Source organism: Dendrobates tinctorius, unplaced genomic scaffold (genome assembly GCF_039654945.1).
Source record: "Dendrobates tinctorius isolate UK_male_01 unplaced genomic scaffold, ASM3965494v1 ptg000349l, whole genome shotgun sequence".
In the NCBI taxonomy this organism is placed as follows: domain Eukaryota; kingdom Metazoa; phylum Chordata; class Amphibia; order Anura; family Dendrobatidae; genus Dendrobates; species Dendrobates tinctorius.
In genome coordinates this window covers 617,306-633,932 of record NW_027362015.1, presented here as the reverse complement: position 1 = coordinate 633,932, position 16,627 = coordinate 617,306, and positions in this window count along the sequence as shown.

The following is a 16,627-nucleotide window of genomic DNA, read 5'->3' as shown; positions in this document are numbered from 1 at the left end:
TATGTAGTTCTCCGGCTGTGAAGAGGTGTCTAGGAACACCATAGGAATGCTCCACGGCTACTGCTAGTTGTGTTGATAGGTTCAGGAGTCTGCAATCCGCTAGCTACCAACCTCTCCGGTTTTATGGACTTAGCTTGCATTTTTGTTTTTTCCTCCTCCGGTGACTCATTCATAACAGAATCACCAGCCATACCACAGATTCTAGGGTACTCAATAGCAGGAAAGAATTGGAAAAAAAGAAAAAAGTGTCAGAATTTTTTTTTTATGTATATTTTTTCTTCTTTTTCTCTGTGGCCGTATGAGGAATTTTTTCTTAATGGAGATTAAGCAATTGTCTGATCGTGTGGAGCAGCTCGCTGCTGAAGTGCGGGGAATTTCCGCCTATCTCGCTCATTCACATGCTGCTGAACCAAAGATTCCTACTCCTGATGTGTTTTTTGGGGATCGGTCTAAATTTTTGAATTTTAAGAATAATTGTAAATTATTTCTTGCCTTGAAGCCTAATTCATCGGGGAGCTCTGCACAGCAGGTTAAAATTGTCATCTCTTTGCTGCGCGGCGATCCCCGGGATTGGGCGTTTTCTTTGAAACCTGATGATCCTATTCTAACTAATGTGAACGCATTCTTTCAAGCCTTGGGGTGGTTGTATGATGAACCTAATGCTATTGATCAGGCTGAAAAGACCCTGTTGGCATTGAGCCAGTGTCAAGATTCTGCAGAACTGTACTGTCAAAAATTCAGAAAGTGGGCGGTCCTCACCACTTGGAATGATGGTGCCTTGGCAGCTCTCTTTTGGAAGGGTTTGTCAGAAACCGTAAAATATACTATGGTGGGATTTCCTGTTCCCTCTGGTCTTGACGATTCTATGTCATTAGCCATTCAGGTTGATCGGCGTTTACGTGAATGTAAAATTACACGAGAAATGTTGCCACCTGTTGGACAAATGTCTGAACCTATGCAATGTGACAGAGTTTTGTCTAGGGCGCAACGTCAGGAGTTCAGAAGGCCTAATAAGCTGTGTTTTTTTGTGGAGATGCCTCTCATATTATTTCTGTCTGCCCTAAACAAGAGAAACGTTTTGCACACACATTTGCTGTGGGTGGTGTACAACCTAAGTTTCTTCTGGCAATTACTTTGATCTGCTCCCTGTCCACATTTTCCGCTAAGGCTTTTGTGGATTCAGGAGCTGCTCTGATCCTGATGGACTTGGATTTTGCTAAACGTTGTGGATTTCCTATGACACCTCTGCGGACGCCTATCCCTTTGAGGGGTATTGATGCCAATCCTTTGGCGAAGAATAAACCTCAGTTTTTGACCCAGGTGGTAATGCGGGTTGCCCCAGGCCATCAAGGAAATTGCAGATTTTTGGTGTTGCATAAATTGCATGATACCATTGTTCTGGGGTTTCCCTGGTTGCAAATCCATAATCCAGTTTTGGATTGGAAATCTGTGTCTGTGGTGAGTTGGGGTTGTCAGTGTGCTCTTAGTGACGCTCCTGTTTTCTCCACCTCTCCCCAGTCGCATGATGTTCCTGACTATTTGGCTGATTTTTATGATGTATTTAGTGAGAGTAAGTCTGCGTCTTTGCCTCCTCATAGGAGTTATGACTGTGCAATTGAGTTGAGCCCTGGGTGTAAATTTCCCAAGGGTCGGCTCTTCAATTTATCTGTACCCGAGCACGAGGCTATGCGATACTATATTAAGGAGTCGTTGGAGAAGGGTCATATTAGACCATCCTCTTCACCTTTAGGTGCTGGGTTTTTTTTTTGTGGCCAAGAAAGATGCGTCATTAAGGCCTTGTATTGATTATCGTTCCCTCAACAAAATTACTGTTAAATATCAGTATCCGTTACCCCTGATTTCTGATTTATTCTCCAGAGTTAAAGGTGCTTGCTGGTTTACCAAGCTTGACCTCAGGGGGGCGTATAATCTTATTCGCATTAAGTATGGGGATGAATGGAAGACGGCGTTTAATACTCCGGAGGGACATTTTGAGTACCTGGTGATGCCTTTTGGGCTCACTAATGCCCCTTCTGTCTTCCAGTGCTTCATGAATGATATTTTCCGAGACTTTGTGGATAAATTTTTGATTATCTATCTGGATGATATTTCGATCTTTTCCAGGGATTGGGATTCTCATGTGGAACATGTTCGGACTGTGTTCCGGATCTTGAGGGAGAATTCCCTGTATGTTAAGGGATCGAAATGCCTTTTTGGTGTACAGAGGATTTCATTTTTGGGATTTATTTTGTCTCCGTCAACTATTGAAATGGACCCGGCCAAGGTACAGGGCATTTATGATTGGGTTCAGCCCACTTCTTTGAAGGCCCTCCAGAAGTGTTTGGGTTTTGCTAATTTTTATCGTAAATTTATAGCTAATTTTTCTGGTATTGCCAAACCATTGACTGATTTGACTAAGAAGGGTGCTGGTGTGCTGAATTGGTCTCCGAAGGCTGTTTCTTCCTTTCAGGAGCTGAAGCGGAGGTTCATTTCTGCTCTGGTTTTGCGGCAACCTGATGTCTCACTCCCGTTTCGGGTAGAGGTGGACGCTTCTGAGATTGGTGCAGGAGCTGTTTTGTCCCAAAAAGATCCAGTAACATCTAAAATGAATCCCTGTGCTTTCTTTTCCCGAAAGTTCTCCCCATCTGAACGCAACTATGATGTGGGGAATCGGGAACTGTTAGCCATGAAATGGGCATTGGAGGAGTGGAGACATTGGTTGGAGGGAGCTAGACATCAAGTCGTGGTCCTCACTGACCACAAGAATTTGATTTACCTTGAGTCGGCCAAACGCTTGAATCCTAGACAGGCTAGGTGGGCCTTGTTTTTCACACGTTTTGATTTTGTGGTCTCTTTTCTTCCGGGCACTAAGAATGTCAAGGCAGACGCCCTCTCTAGGAGTTTCTTTGCTGAGTCTCCTATTGTGACCAAGCCTGATACCATCTTAGGTGAGAGGGTAGTTCTTTCTGCCATCTCGCCCGATTTGAGACGTGCTCTGGAAGAGTTTCAGGAGGACAAACCTGAGCTTTGTCCCATTGGAAAATTGTATGTTCCTGACCAGTGGAGGAAGAGAGTGACGTCTGAAGTTCATTGTTCCGCATTGGCTGGTCATCCAGGTATTTTTGGTACTAGAGATTTGGTGAGTCGGTCATTTTGGTGGCCTGCCTTGTCTCGTGATGTCAGGAATTTTGTGCAGTCCTGTGGGACTTGCTCCCGGTCTAAACCTTGTTCTCGCTCTAGTGGGTTGTTGATGCCTTTGCCGGTGCCCAGGAGGCCATGGACCCATATTTCAATGGATTTCATCTCTGATATGCCTGTCTCTCAGAGAATGACTGTTATCTGGGTGATTTGTGATAGATTCTCTAAGATGGTTCATCTTGTACCACTCCCTAAGTTGCCATGTTCTTCAGAGTTGGTGCCCTTGTTTTTGCAACAGGTGGTTCGCTTGCATGGGATTCCTGAGAACATTGTATTGGACAGAGGAGTTCAGTTTGTCTCTAGATTTTGGAGGACGTTCTGTTCCAAGCTGGGAATTCAGTTGTCCTTCTCCTCTGCGTTTCTCCCTCAGACCAATGGGCAGACAGAGAGAACAAACCAGACTTTGGAGTCTTATTTGAGATGTTTTATCTCTGCTGATCAGGATGATTGGGTCTCATTTTTGCCCTTGGTCGAATTTGCTTTAAATAATAGAGCTAGTTCTGCCACTTTGATGTCACCCTTTTTTTGTAACTTTGGGTTTCATCCTCGATTCTCTTCAGGGCAGGTGGAGTCTTCTGCCTGCCCAGGTGTGGACACTGTGGTGGAGAGAATGCACCAGATTTGGGACCAAGTGGTGGATAAGTTATCTCTCTCCCAGGAAAAGGCCCAGCAGTTTTCCAACCGGCATAGGACCATTGGTCCCCGGTTTAAGGTGGGTGATATGGTTTGGTTGTCATCAAAGAATATCTCTATGAAGGTGGCTACTCCAAAGTTTAAACCTAGATTTATCGGACCTTACAAGATTTTGGAGATTCTTAATCCGGTCTCTCTTCGATTGGCTCTTCCTGTTACATTTAAGATCCATAACGTGTTTCATAAGTCACTGTTGAAGAGGTTTGTTGAGCCGGTAGTTCCTGTGGTGGCACCTCCTGACCCTGTATTGGTTGAAGGTAATGTGGAATATGAGGTTGAGAAGATACTGGATTCTCGTCTGGCTAGACGGAGACTCCAGTATTTGGTTAAGTGGAAGGGTTATGGCCAGGACGATAATTCTTGGGTCTCTGCATCTGATATTCATGCCAAAAGATTGGTTCGTGCTTTTCATCGGGCCCATCCTGATCGGCCTGGTGGTGTGGATGAGGGTTCGGTGACCCCTCCTCAAGGGGGAGGTACTGTTGTGAGCTCATTTTCTCGTTCACATTTGATGTCCGATGAACTCCCTCTGCTGGTGAAAGGAGGTGGTGAAACTGATTTGGATGGCAGAGACCTGTCACCTGAACAGGTGGATTATGATTGGACATCAGGAATCTCTGAGTGGATATAAGGCAGCCGACGCCCTGTAGGGTTGCTGGTGATTTCTCTGCTCTGAGCTCTGGTCTCCAGTTCAGTTCCTGTCTTCTAAAGCTATGTTTTGCTCTGTTATTGTTCCATGAGATTTTGTCTGATTTGCTTAGTTTTGTGTTCAGCTGCCCCGGCTGGGGCTTTGCTGAATTTCCATTTTTGTCCCTGATCGGTTTAATCTCTTTTGCTCTGTCTTCAGAATATATCGGAGTGCTGATATAGGGATTTTGAAGTCTAGTGATTTCAGGGCCGTTTTTCCTATCAGACGTGTTGGAACATTTTTGGTAGGGTTTTTGCGGATTGCAGCCAGCATCTTTTCTGTCCTGTCCTGTCTAGTTAGTTGGGCCCCATCGTTTGCTCTGCCTGTCTTTCTGTCTGTGTTTGTGTTTTCATCTGTTTTCACTGGCAATACATGTTGGGGGCTGTCTATTGCTTTGGGGTCTGCTCTGTAGCAGTTTAGATTTCCCCTTTCTTTCTTTAGGCTTATGTAGTTCTCCGGCTGTGACGAGGCGTCTAGGAACACCGTAGGAATGCTCCACGGCTACTGTTAGTTGTGGTGTATAGGATCAGGGGTCTGCAATCTGCTAGCTACCAACCTCTCCGGTTTTCTGGACTTAGCTTGCATTTTTGTTTTTTCCTCCTCCGGTGACTCATTCATAACAGTACATATTATGGTCTCTGTGTGGCAGTATATATTACAGTCTCTGTGTGGCAGTATATATTGCGGTCTCTGTGTGGCAGTACATATTATGGTCTCTGTGTGTCATTATATAATGCGGTCTTTGTGTGGCAGTACATATTACGGTCTCTGCGTGGCAGTACATATTATGGTTTCTGTGTAGCAGTATATATGGCGCTCTCTGTTTCAATATACATTATGGTCTCTGTATGGCAGTATATATTATGGTCTCTGTGTGTCATTATATATTGTGGTCTCTGTGTGGCACTATATATTACGGTCTCTGTGTGGCAGTATATATTACGATCTCTGTGTGGCAGTACATATTGCGGTCTCTGTGTGGCAGTATATATTACGGTCTCTGTGTGGCAGTATATATTACGGTCTCTGTGTGACAGTGTTTATTGTGGTCGAGGTATGGCAGTATATATTACGGTCTCTGTGTGGCAGTATATATTACGATCTCTGTGTGGCAGTACATATTGCGGTCTCTGTGTGGCAGTATATATTACGGTCTCTGTGTGGCAGTACATATTACGGTCTCTGTGTGGCAGTATATATTACAGTCTCTTTGTGGCAGTACATATTACGGTCTCTGTGTGGCAGTGTTTATTGTGGTCGAGGTATGGCAGTATATTTTGCGGTCAATGTGTGGCAGTATATATTACGGTCTCTGTTTGGCAGTACATATTACGGTCTCTGTGTGGCAGTATGTATTACGGTCTCTGTGTGTCAGTATACAGTATATTGTGGTCGAGATATGGCAGTATATATTACGGTCTCTGTGTGGCAGTATATATTACGGTCTCTGTGTGGCAGTATATATTACGGTCTCTGTGTGGCAGTATATATTACGGTCTCTGTGTGGCAGTATATATTACGGTCTATGTGTGGCAGTATATATTACGGTCTCTGTGTGGCAGTATATATTACGGTCTATGTGTGGCAGTATATATTACGGTCTCTGTGTGGCAGTATATATTACGGTCTATGTGTGGCAGTATATATTACGGTCTCTGTGTGGCAGTATATATTACGGTCTCTGTGTGGCAGTATATATTGCGGTCTCTGTGTGACAGTATATATTACGGTCTCTGTGTGGCAGTATATATTACGGTCTCTGTGTGGCAGTATATATTACGGTCTCTGTGTGGCAGTATATATTACGGTCTCTGTGTGGCAGTACATATTATGGTCTCTGTTAGGCAGTATATATTACGGTCTCTGTGTGGCAGTATATATTACGGTCTCTGTGTGGCAGTATATATTACGGTCTCTGTGTGGCAGTATATATTGCGGTCTCTGTATGGCAGTACATATTATGGTCTCTGTGTGGCAGTATATATTGCGGTCTCTGTGTGGCAGTATATATTACGGTCTCTGTGTGGCAGTATATATTGCGGACACTGTGTGGCAGTATATATTACGGTCTCTGTGTGGCAGTATATATTGCGGTCTCTGTGTGGCAGTATATATTACGGTCTCTGTGTGGCAGTACATATTATGGTCTCTGTGTGGCAGTATATATTACTGTCTCTGTGTGGCAGTATATATTACTGTCTCTGTGTGGCAGTATATATTACGGTCTCTGTGTGGCAGTACATATTACGGTCTCTGTGTGGCAGTATATATTACTGTCTTTGTGTGGCAGTATATATTACGGTCTCTGTGTGGCAGTACATATTACGGTCTCTGTGTGGCAGCATATATTACTGTCTCTGTGTGGCAGTACATATTACGGTCTCTGTGTGGCAGTATATATTACTGTCTTTGTGTGGCAGTATATATTACGGTCTCTGTGTGGCAGTACATATTACGGTCTCTGTGTGGCAGTATATATTACTGTCTCTGTGTGGCAGTACATATTACGGTCTCTGTGTGGCAGTATATATTACTGTCTTTGTGTGGCAGTATATATTACGGTCTCTGTGTGGCAGTATATATTACAGTCTCTGTGTGGCAGTATATATTACGGTCTCTGTGTGGCAGTATATATTGCGGACACTGTGTGGCAGTATATATTACGGTCTCTGTGTGGCAGTATATATTGCGGTCTCTGTGTGGCAGTACATATTATGGTCTCTGTGTGGCAGTATATATTACTGTCTCTGTGTGGCAGTATATATTACTGTCTCTGTGTGGCAGTATATATTACGGTCTCTGTGTGGCAGTACATATTACGGTCTCTGTGTGGCAGTATATATTACTGTCTCTGTGTGGCAGTATATATTACGGTCTCTGTGTGGCAGTACATATTACGGTCTCTGTGTGGCAGTATATATTACGGTCTCTGTGTGGCAGTACATATTACGGTCTCTGTGTGGCAGTATATATTACGGTCTCTGTGTGGCAGTATATATTACGGTCTCTGTGTGGCAGTATATATTACTGTTTCTGTGTGGCAGTATATATTACGGTCTCTGTGTGGCAGTATATATTACGGTCTCTGTGTGGCAGTATATATTACGGTCTCTGTTTGGCAGTACATATTACGGTCTCTGTGTGGCAGTATGTATTACGGTCTCTGTGTGTCAGTATACAGTATATTGTGGTCGAGATATGGCAGTATATATTACGGTCTCTGTGTGGCAGTATATATTACGGTCTCTGTGTGGCAGTATATATTACGGTCTCTGTGTGGCAGTATATATTACGGTCTATGTGTGGCAGTATATATTACGGTCTCTGTGTGGCAGTATATATTACGGTCTATGTGTGGCAGTATATATTACGGTCTCTGTGTGGCAGTATATATTACGGTCTCTGTGTGGCAGTATATATTACGGTCTCTGTGTGGCAGTATATATTGCGGTCTCTGTGTGACAGTATATATTACGGTCTCTGTGTGGCAGTATATATTACGGTCTCTGTGTGGCAGTATATATTACGGTCTCTGTGTGGCAGTATATATTACGGTCTCTGTGTGGCAGTACATATTATGGTCTCTGTTAGGCAGTATATATTACGGTCTCTGTGTGGCAGTATATATTACGGTCTCTGTGTGGCAGTATATATTACGGTCTCTGTGTGGCAGTATATATTGCGGTCTCTGTATGGCAGTACATATTATGGTCTCTGTGTGGCAGTATATATTGCGGTCTCTGTGTGGCAGTATATATTACGGTCTCTGTGTGGCAGTATATATTGCGGACACTGTGTGGCAGTATATATTACGGTCTCTGTGTGGCAGTATATATTGCGGTCTCTGTGTGGCAGTATATATTACGGTCTCTGTGTGGCAGTACATATTATGGTCTCTGTGTGGCAGTATATATTACTGTCTCTGTGTGGCAGTATATATTACTGTCTCTGTGTGGCAGTATATATTACGGTCTCTGTGTGGCAGTACATATTACGGTCTCTGTGTGGCAGTATATATTACTGTCTTTGTGTGGCAGTATATATTACGGTCTCTGTGTGGCACTACATATTACGGTCTCTGTGTGGCAGTATATATTACTGTCTCTGTGTGGCAGTACATATTACGGTCTCTGTGTGGCAGTATATATTACTGTCTTTGTGTGGCAGTATATATTACGGTCTCTGTGTGGCAGTATATATTACTGTCTCTGTGTGGCAGTACATATTACGGTCTCTGTGTGGCAGTATATATTACTGTCTTTGTGTGGCAGTATATATTACGGTCTCTGTGTGGCAGTATATATTACAGTCTCTGTGTGGCAGTATATATTACGGTCTCTGTGTGGCAGTATATATTGCGGACACTGTGTGGCAGTATATATTACGGTCTCTGTGTGGCAGTATATATTGCGGTCTCTGTGTGGCAGTACATATTATGGTCTCTGTGTGGCAGTATATATTACTGTCTCTGTGTGGCAGTATATATTACTGTCTCTGTGTGGCAGTATATATTACGGTCTCTGTGTGGCAGTACATATTACGGTCTCTGTGTGGCAGTATATATTACTGTCTCTGTGTGGCAGTATATATTACGGTCTCTGTGTGGCAGTACATATTACGGTCTCTGTGTGGCAGTATATATTACGGTCTCTGTGTGGCAGTACATATTACGGTCTCTGTGTGGCAGTATATATTACGGTCTCTGTGTGGCAGTATATATTACGGTCTCTGTGTGGCAGTATATATTACTGTTTCTGTGTGGCAGTATATATTACGGTCTCTGTGTGGCAGTATATATTACGGTCTCTGTGTGGCAGTATATATTACGGTCTCTGTGTGGCAGTACATATTACGGTCTCTGTGTGGCAGTATATATTGCGGACACTGTGTGGCAGTATATATTACGGTCTCTGTGTGGCAGTATATATTGCGGTCTCTGTGTGGCAGTATATATTTCGGTCTCTGTGTGGCAGTACATATTACGGTCTCTGTGTGGCAGTATATATTACTGTCTCTGTGTGGCAGTATATATTACTGTCTCTGTGTGGCAGTATATATTACTGTCTCTGTGTGGCAGTATATATTACGGTCTCTGTGTGGCAGTACATATTACGGTCTCTGTGTGGCAGTATATATTACTGTCTTTGTGTGGCAGTATATATTACGGTCTCTGTGTGGCAGTACATATTACGGTCTCTGTGTGGCAGTATATATTACTGTCTCTGTGTGGCAGTACATATTACGGTCTCTGTGTGGCAGTATATATTACTGTCTTTGTGTGGCAGTATTTATTACGGTCTCTGTGTGGCAGTACATATTACGGTCTCTGTGTGGCAGTACATATTACTGTCTCTGTGTGGCAGTACATATTACGGTCTCTGTGTGGCAGTATATATTACTGTCTTTGTGTGGCAGTATATATTACGGTCTCTGTGTGGCAGTATATATTACGGTCTCTGTGTGGCAGTATATATTACGGTCTCTGTGTGGCAGTATATATTACGGTCTCTTTGTGGCAGTATATATTACGGTCTCTGTGTGGCAGTATATATTACGGTCTCTGTGTGGCAGTATATATTGCGGACACTGTGTGGCAGTATATATTACGGTCTCTGTGGGGCAGTATATATTGCGGTCTCTGTGTGGCAGTACATATTATGGTCTCTGTGTGGCAGTATATATTACTGTCTCTGTGTGGCAGTATATATTACGGTCTCTGTGTGACACTATATATTACGGTCTCTGTGTGACACTATATATTACGGTCTCTGTGTGGCAGTATATATTGCGGACACTGTGTGGCAGTATATATTACGGTCTCTGTGGGGCAGTATATATTACGGTCTCTGTGTGGCAGTATATATTACGGTCTCTGTGTGGCAGTACATATTATGGTCTCTGTGTGGCAGTATATATTACTGTCTCTGTGTGGCAGTATATATTACTGTCTCTGTGTGGCAGTATATATTACGGTCTCTGTGTGGCAGTACATATTATGGTCTCTGTGTGGCAGTATATATTACTGTCTCTGTGTGGCAGTATATATTACGGTCTCTGTGTGGCAGTACATATTACGGTCTCTGTGTGGCAGTACATATTACGGTCTCTGTGTGGCAGTATATATTACGGTCTCTGTGTGGCAGTACATATTACGGTCTCTGTGTGGCAGTACATATTACGGTCTCTGTGTGGCAGTACATATTACTGTCTCTGTGTGGCAGTACATATTACGGTCTCTGTGTGGCAGTATATATTACTGTCTTTGTGTGGCAGTATATATTACGGTCTCTGTGTGGCAGTATATATTACGGTCTCTGTGTGGCAGTATATATTACGGTCTCTGTGTGGCAGTATATATTACGGTCTCTTTGTGGCAGTATATATTACGGTCTCTGTGTGGCAGTATATATTACGGTCTCTGTGTGGCAGTATATATTGCGGACACTGTGTGGCAGTATATATTACGGTCTCTGTGGGGCAGTATATATTGCGGTCTCTGTGTGGCAGTACATATTATGGTCTCTGTGTGGCAGTATATATTACTGTCTCTGTGTGGCAGTATATATTACGGTCTCTGTGTGACACTATATATTACGGTCTCTGTGTGACACTATATATTACGGTCTCTGTGTGGCAGTATATATTGCGGACACTGTGTGGCAGTATATATTACGGTCTCTGTGGGGCAGTATATATTACGGTCTCTGTGTGGCAGTATATATTACGGTCTCTGTGTGGCAGTACATATTATGGTCTCTGTGTGGCAGTATATATTACTGTCTCTGTGTGGCAGTATATATTACTGTCTCTGTGTGGCAGTATATATTACGGTCTCTGTGTGGCAGTACATATTATGGTCTCTGTGTGGCAGTATATATTACTGTCTCTGTGTGGCAGTATATATTACGGTCTCTGTGTGGCAGTACATATTACGGTCTCTGTGTGGCAGTACATATTACGGTCTCTGTGTGGCAGTATATATTACGGTCTCTGTGTGGCAGTACATATTACGGTCTCTGTGTGGCAGTATATATTACGCTTTATGGCTGTGTATTCCTCAGTTTATGATATAATCCTGGCAGGAAGCTGTAATGACATCTAAAGTGTTCGTCCATCATGTTCTGTGACATCACAAGGTGTCGCGCAGGATATAAACACTTCTGGAAATGAGCTGCAAAATTATCCTGCATTTATTATAAAACAAGTCAAAAGTGCAACCGACGGGCGAAAAGTCTCATTTACAATAAAACAGGCAAGAAGCAGAGGTCAGCATCACTGAGCCACGGAGCAGAGATCAGCGTCACTGAGCCACGGAGCAGAGATCAGCATCACTGAGCCACGGAGCAGAGATCAGCATCACTGAGCCACGGAGCAGAGATCAGCGTCACTGAGCCACGGAGCAGAGATCAGCGTCACTGAGCCACGGAGCAGAGATCAGCATCACTGAGCCACAGAGCAGAGATCAGCGTCACTGAGCCACGGAGCAGAGATCAGCGTCACTGAGCCACGGAGCAGAGATCAGCGTCACTGAGCCACGGAGCAGAGATCAGCGTCACTGAGCCACGGAGCAGAGATCAGCGTCACTGAGCCACGGAGCAGAGATCAGCGTCACTGAGCCACGGAGCATAGATCAGTGTCACGAGGCCACAGAGAAGCAGAGATCAGTGTCACTGAGCCACGGAGCAGAGATCAGCATCACTGAGCCACGGAGCAGAGATCAGCGTCACTGAGCCACGGAGCAGAGATCAGCGTCACTGAGCCACGGAGCAGAGATCAGCGTCACTGAGCCACGGAGCAGAGATCAGTGTCACGAGGCCACAGAGAAGCAGAGATCAGTGTCACTGAGCCATGGAGAAGCAGAGATCAGGATCACTGAGCCACGGAGCAGAGATCAGTGTCATGGGGCCACAGAGAAGCAGAGATCAGTGTCACTGAGCCATGGAGAAGTAGAGATCAGTGTCACGGGGCCACAGAGAAGCAGAGATCAGCGTCACTGAGCCACGGAGCGGAGATCAGCGTCACTGAGCCACAGAGCAGAGATCAGCGTCACTGAGCCACGGAGCGGAGATCAGCGTCACTGAGCCACGGAGCAGAGATCAGCGTCACTGAGCCACGGAGCAGAGATCAGCATCACTGAGCCACGGAGCAGAGATCAGTGTCACGGATCAGAGATCAGCGTCACTGAGCAGAGATCAGCGTCACTGAGCCACGGAGCAGAGATCAGCGTCACTGAGCCACGGAGAAGCAGAGATCAGCGTCACTGAGCAATGGAGAAGCAGAGATCAGCGTCACTGGGCCATGGAGAAGCAGAGATCAGCGTCACCGAGCCACGGAGAAGCAGAGATCAGCGTCACCGGGCCACAGAGAAGCAGAGATCAGCGTCACCGAGTCACGGAGAAGCAGAGATCAGTGTCAATGAGCCACAGAGAAGCAGAGATCAGCGTCACCGGGCCACAGAGAAGCAGAGATCAGTGTCAACGAGCCACGCAGAAGCAGAGATCAGTGTCAACAAGTCACAGAGAAGCAGAGATCAGCGTCACCGAGTCACAGTGAAGCAGAGGTCAGTGTCACCGAGTCACAGTGAAGCAGAGATCAGTGTCACTGGGCCACGAAGAAGCAGAGATCAGTGTCAACGAGCCACAGTGAAGCAGAGATCAGTGTCACCGAGTCACAGTGAAGCAGAGATCAGTGTCACCGAGTCACAGTGAAGCAGAGATCAGTGTCACCAAGTCACAGTGAAGCAGAGATCAGTGTCACCGAGTCACAGTGAAGCAGAGATCAGTGTCACTGGGCCACAAAGAAGCAGAGATCAGTGTCAACGAGCCACGGAGAAGCAGAGATCAGTGTCAACGAGCCACAGAGAAGCAGAGATCAGCGTTACCGAGCCACAGAGAAGCAGAGATCAGCGTTACCGAGCCACGGAGAAGCAGAGATCAGTGTCAACGAGCCACAGAGAAGCAGAGATCAGTGTCAATGAGCCACAGAGAAGCAGAGATCAGTGTCACTGGGCCGCGAAGAAGCAGAGATCAGTGTCAACGAGCCACGGAGAAGCAGAGATCAGTGTCAACGAGCCACAGAGAAGCAGAGATCAGCGTTACCGAGCCACAGAGAAGCAGAGATCAGTGTCAACGAGCCACAGAGAATCAGAGATCAGTGTCAACGAGCCACAGAGAAGCAGAGATCAGCGTTACCGAGCCACAGAGAAGCAGAGATCAGCGTTACGAGCCACGGAGAAGCAGAGATCAGTGTCAACGAGCCACAGAGAAGCAGAGATCAGTGTCAATGAGCCACAGAGAAGCAGAGATCAGTGTCACTGGGCCGCGAAGAAGCAGAGATCAGTGTCAACGAGCCACGGAGAAGCAGAGATCATTGTCACCAAGTCACAGAGAAGCAGAGATCAGTGTCACCGAGTCACAGTGAAGCAGAGATCAGTGTCACTGGGCCACGAAGAAGCAGAGATCAGTGTCAACGAGCCACGGAGAAGCAGAGATCAGTGTCAACGAGCCACAGAGAAGCAAAGATCAGTGTCACTGGGCCACGAAGAAGCAGAGATCAGTGTCACAGAGAAGCAGAGATCAGCGTCACTGAGCCACGGAGCAGAGATCAGCGTCACTGAGCCACAGAGCAGAGATCAGCGTCACTGAGCCACAGAGCGGAGATCAGCGTCACTGAGCCACGGAGCAGAGATCAGCGTCACTGAGCCACGGAGCAGAGATCAGCGTCACTGAGCCACGGAGCAGAGATCAGCATCACTGAGCCACGGAGCAGAGATCAGCGTCACTGAGCCACGGAGAAGCAGAGATCAGCGTCACTGAGCCATGGAGAAGCAGAGATCAGCGTCACTGGGCCATGGAGAAGCAGAGATCAGCGTCACAGAGCAACGGAGTAGCAGAGATCAGCGTCACCGGGCCACAGAGAAGCAGAGATCAGCGTCACCGAGTCACGGAGAAGCAGAGATCAGTGTCAACGAGCCACAGAGAAGCAGAGATCAGTGTCACTGGGCCGCGAGGAAGCAGAGATCAGTGTCAACGAGCCACGGAGAAGCAGAGATCAGTGTCAACAAGTCACAGAGAAGCAGAGATCAGCGTCACCGAGTCACAGTGAAGCAGAGGTCAGTGTCACCGAGTCACAGTGAAGCAGAGATCAGTGTCACAGAGTCACAGTGAAGCAGAGGTCAGTGTCACCGAGTCAAAGTGAAGCAGAGATCAGTGTCACTGGGCCATGAAGAAGCAGAGATCAGTGTCAACGAGCCACGGAGAAGCAGAGATCAGTGTCAACGAGCCACAGAGAAGCAGAGATCAGCGTCACTGGGCCGCGAAGAAGCAGAGATCAGTGTCAACGAGCCACGGAGAAGCAGAGATCATTGTCAACAAGTCACAGAGAAGCAGAGATCAGTGTCACCGAGTCACAGTGAAGCAGAGATCAGTGTCACTGGGCCACGAAGAAGCAAAGATCAGTGTCAACGAGCCACGGAGAAGCAGAGATCAGTGTCAACGAGCCACAGAGAAGCAGAGATCAGCGTTACCGAGCCACGGAGAAGCAGAGATCAGTGTCAACGAGCCACAGAGAATCAGAGATCAGTGTCAACGAGCCACAGAGAAGCAGAGATCAGTGTCAACGAGCCACAGAGAAGCAGAGATCAGCGTTACCGAGCCACAGAGAAGCAGAGATCAGCGTTACGAGCCACGGAGAAGCAGAGATCAGTGTCAACGAGCCACAGAGAAGCAGAGATCAGTGTCAATGAGCCACAGAGAAGCAGAGATCAGTGTCACTGGGCCGCGAAGAAGCAGAGATCAGTGTCAACGAGCCACGGAGAAGCAGACATCATTGTCACCAAGTCACAGAGAAGCAGAGATCAGTGTCACCGAGTCACAGTGAAGCAGAGATCAGTGTCACTGGGCCACGAAGAAGCAGAGATCAGTGTCAACGAGCCACGGAGAAGCAGAGATCAGTGTCAACGAGCCACAGAGAAGCAAAGATCAGTGTCACTGGGCCACGAAGAAGCAGAGATCAGTGTCACAGAGAAGCAGAGATCAGCGTCACTGAGCCACGGAGCAGAGATCAGCGTCACTGAGCCACAGAGCAGAGATCAGCGTCACTGAGCCACAGAGCGGAGATCAGCGTCACTGAGCCACGGAGCAGAGATCAGCGTCACTGAGCCACGGAGCAGAGATCAGCGTCACTGAGCCACGGAGCAGAGATCAGCATCACTGAGCCACGGAGCAGAGATCAGCGTCACTGAGCCACGGAGAAGCAGAGATCAGCGTCACTGAGCCATGGAGAAGAAGAGATCAGCGTCACTGGGCCATGGAGAAGCAGAGATCAGCGTCACCGAGCCACGGAGTAGCAGAGATCAGCGTCACCGGGCCACAGAGAAGCAGAGATCAGCGTCACTGAGTCACGGAGAAGCAGAGATCAGTGTCAACGAGCCACAGAGAAGCAGAGATCAGTGTCACTGGGCCGCGAGGAAGCAGAGATCAGTGTCAACAAGTCACAGAGAAGCAGAGATCAGCGTCACCGAGTCACAGTGAAGCAGAGGTCAGTGTCACCGAGTCACAGTGAAGCAGAGATCAGTGTCAACGAGTCACAGTGAAGCAGAGATCAGTGTCACAGAGTCACAGTGAAGCAGAGGTCAGTGTCACCGAGTCACAGTGAAGCAGAGATCAGTGTCAACGAGCCACGGAGAAGCAGAGATCAGTGTCAACGAGCCACAGAGAAGCAGAGATCAGCGTCACTGGGCCGCGAAGAAGCAGAGATCAGTGTCAACGAGCCACGGAGAAGCAGAGATCATTGTCAACAAGTCACAGAGAAGCAGAGCTCAGCGTCACCGAGTCACAGTGAAGCAGAGATCAGTGTCACCGAGTCACAGTGAAGCAGAGATCAGTGTCAACGAGTCACAGTGAAGCAGAGATCAGTGTCACTGGGCCACGAAGAAGCAAAGATCAGTGTCAACGAGCCACGGAGAAGCAGAGATCAGTGTCAACGAGCCACGGAGAAGCAGAGATCAGTGTCAACGAGCCACAGAGAAGCAGAGATCAGCGTTACCGA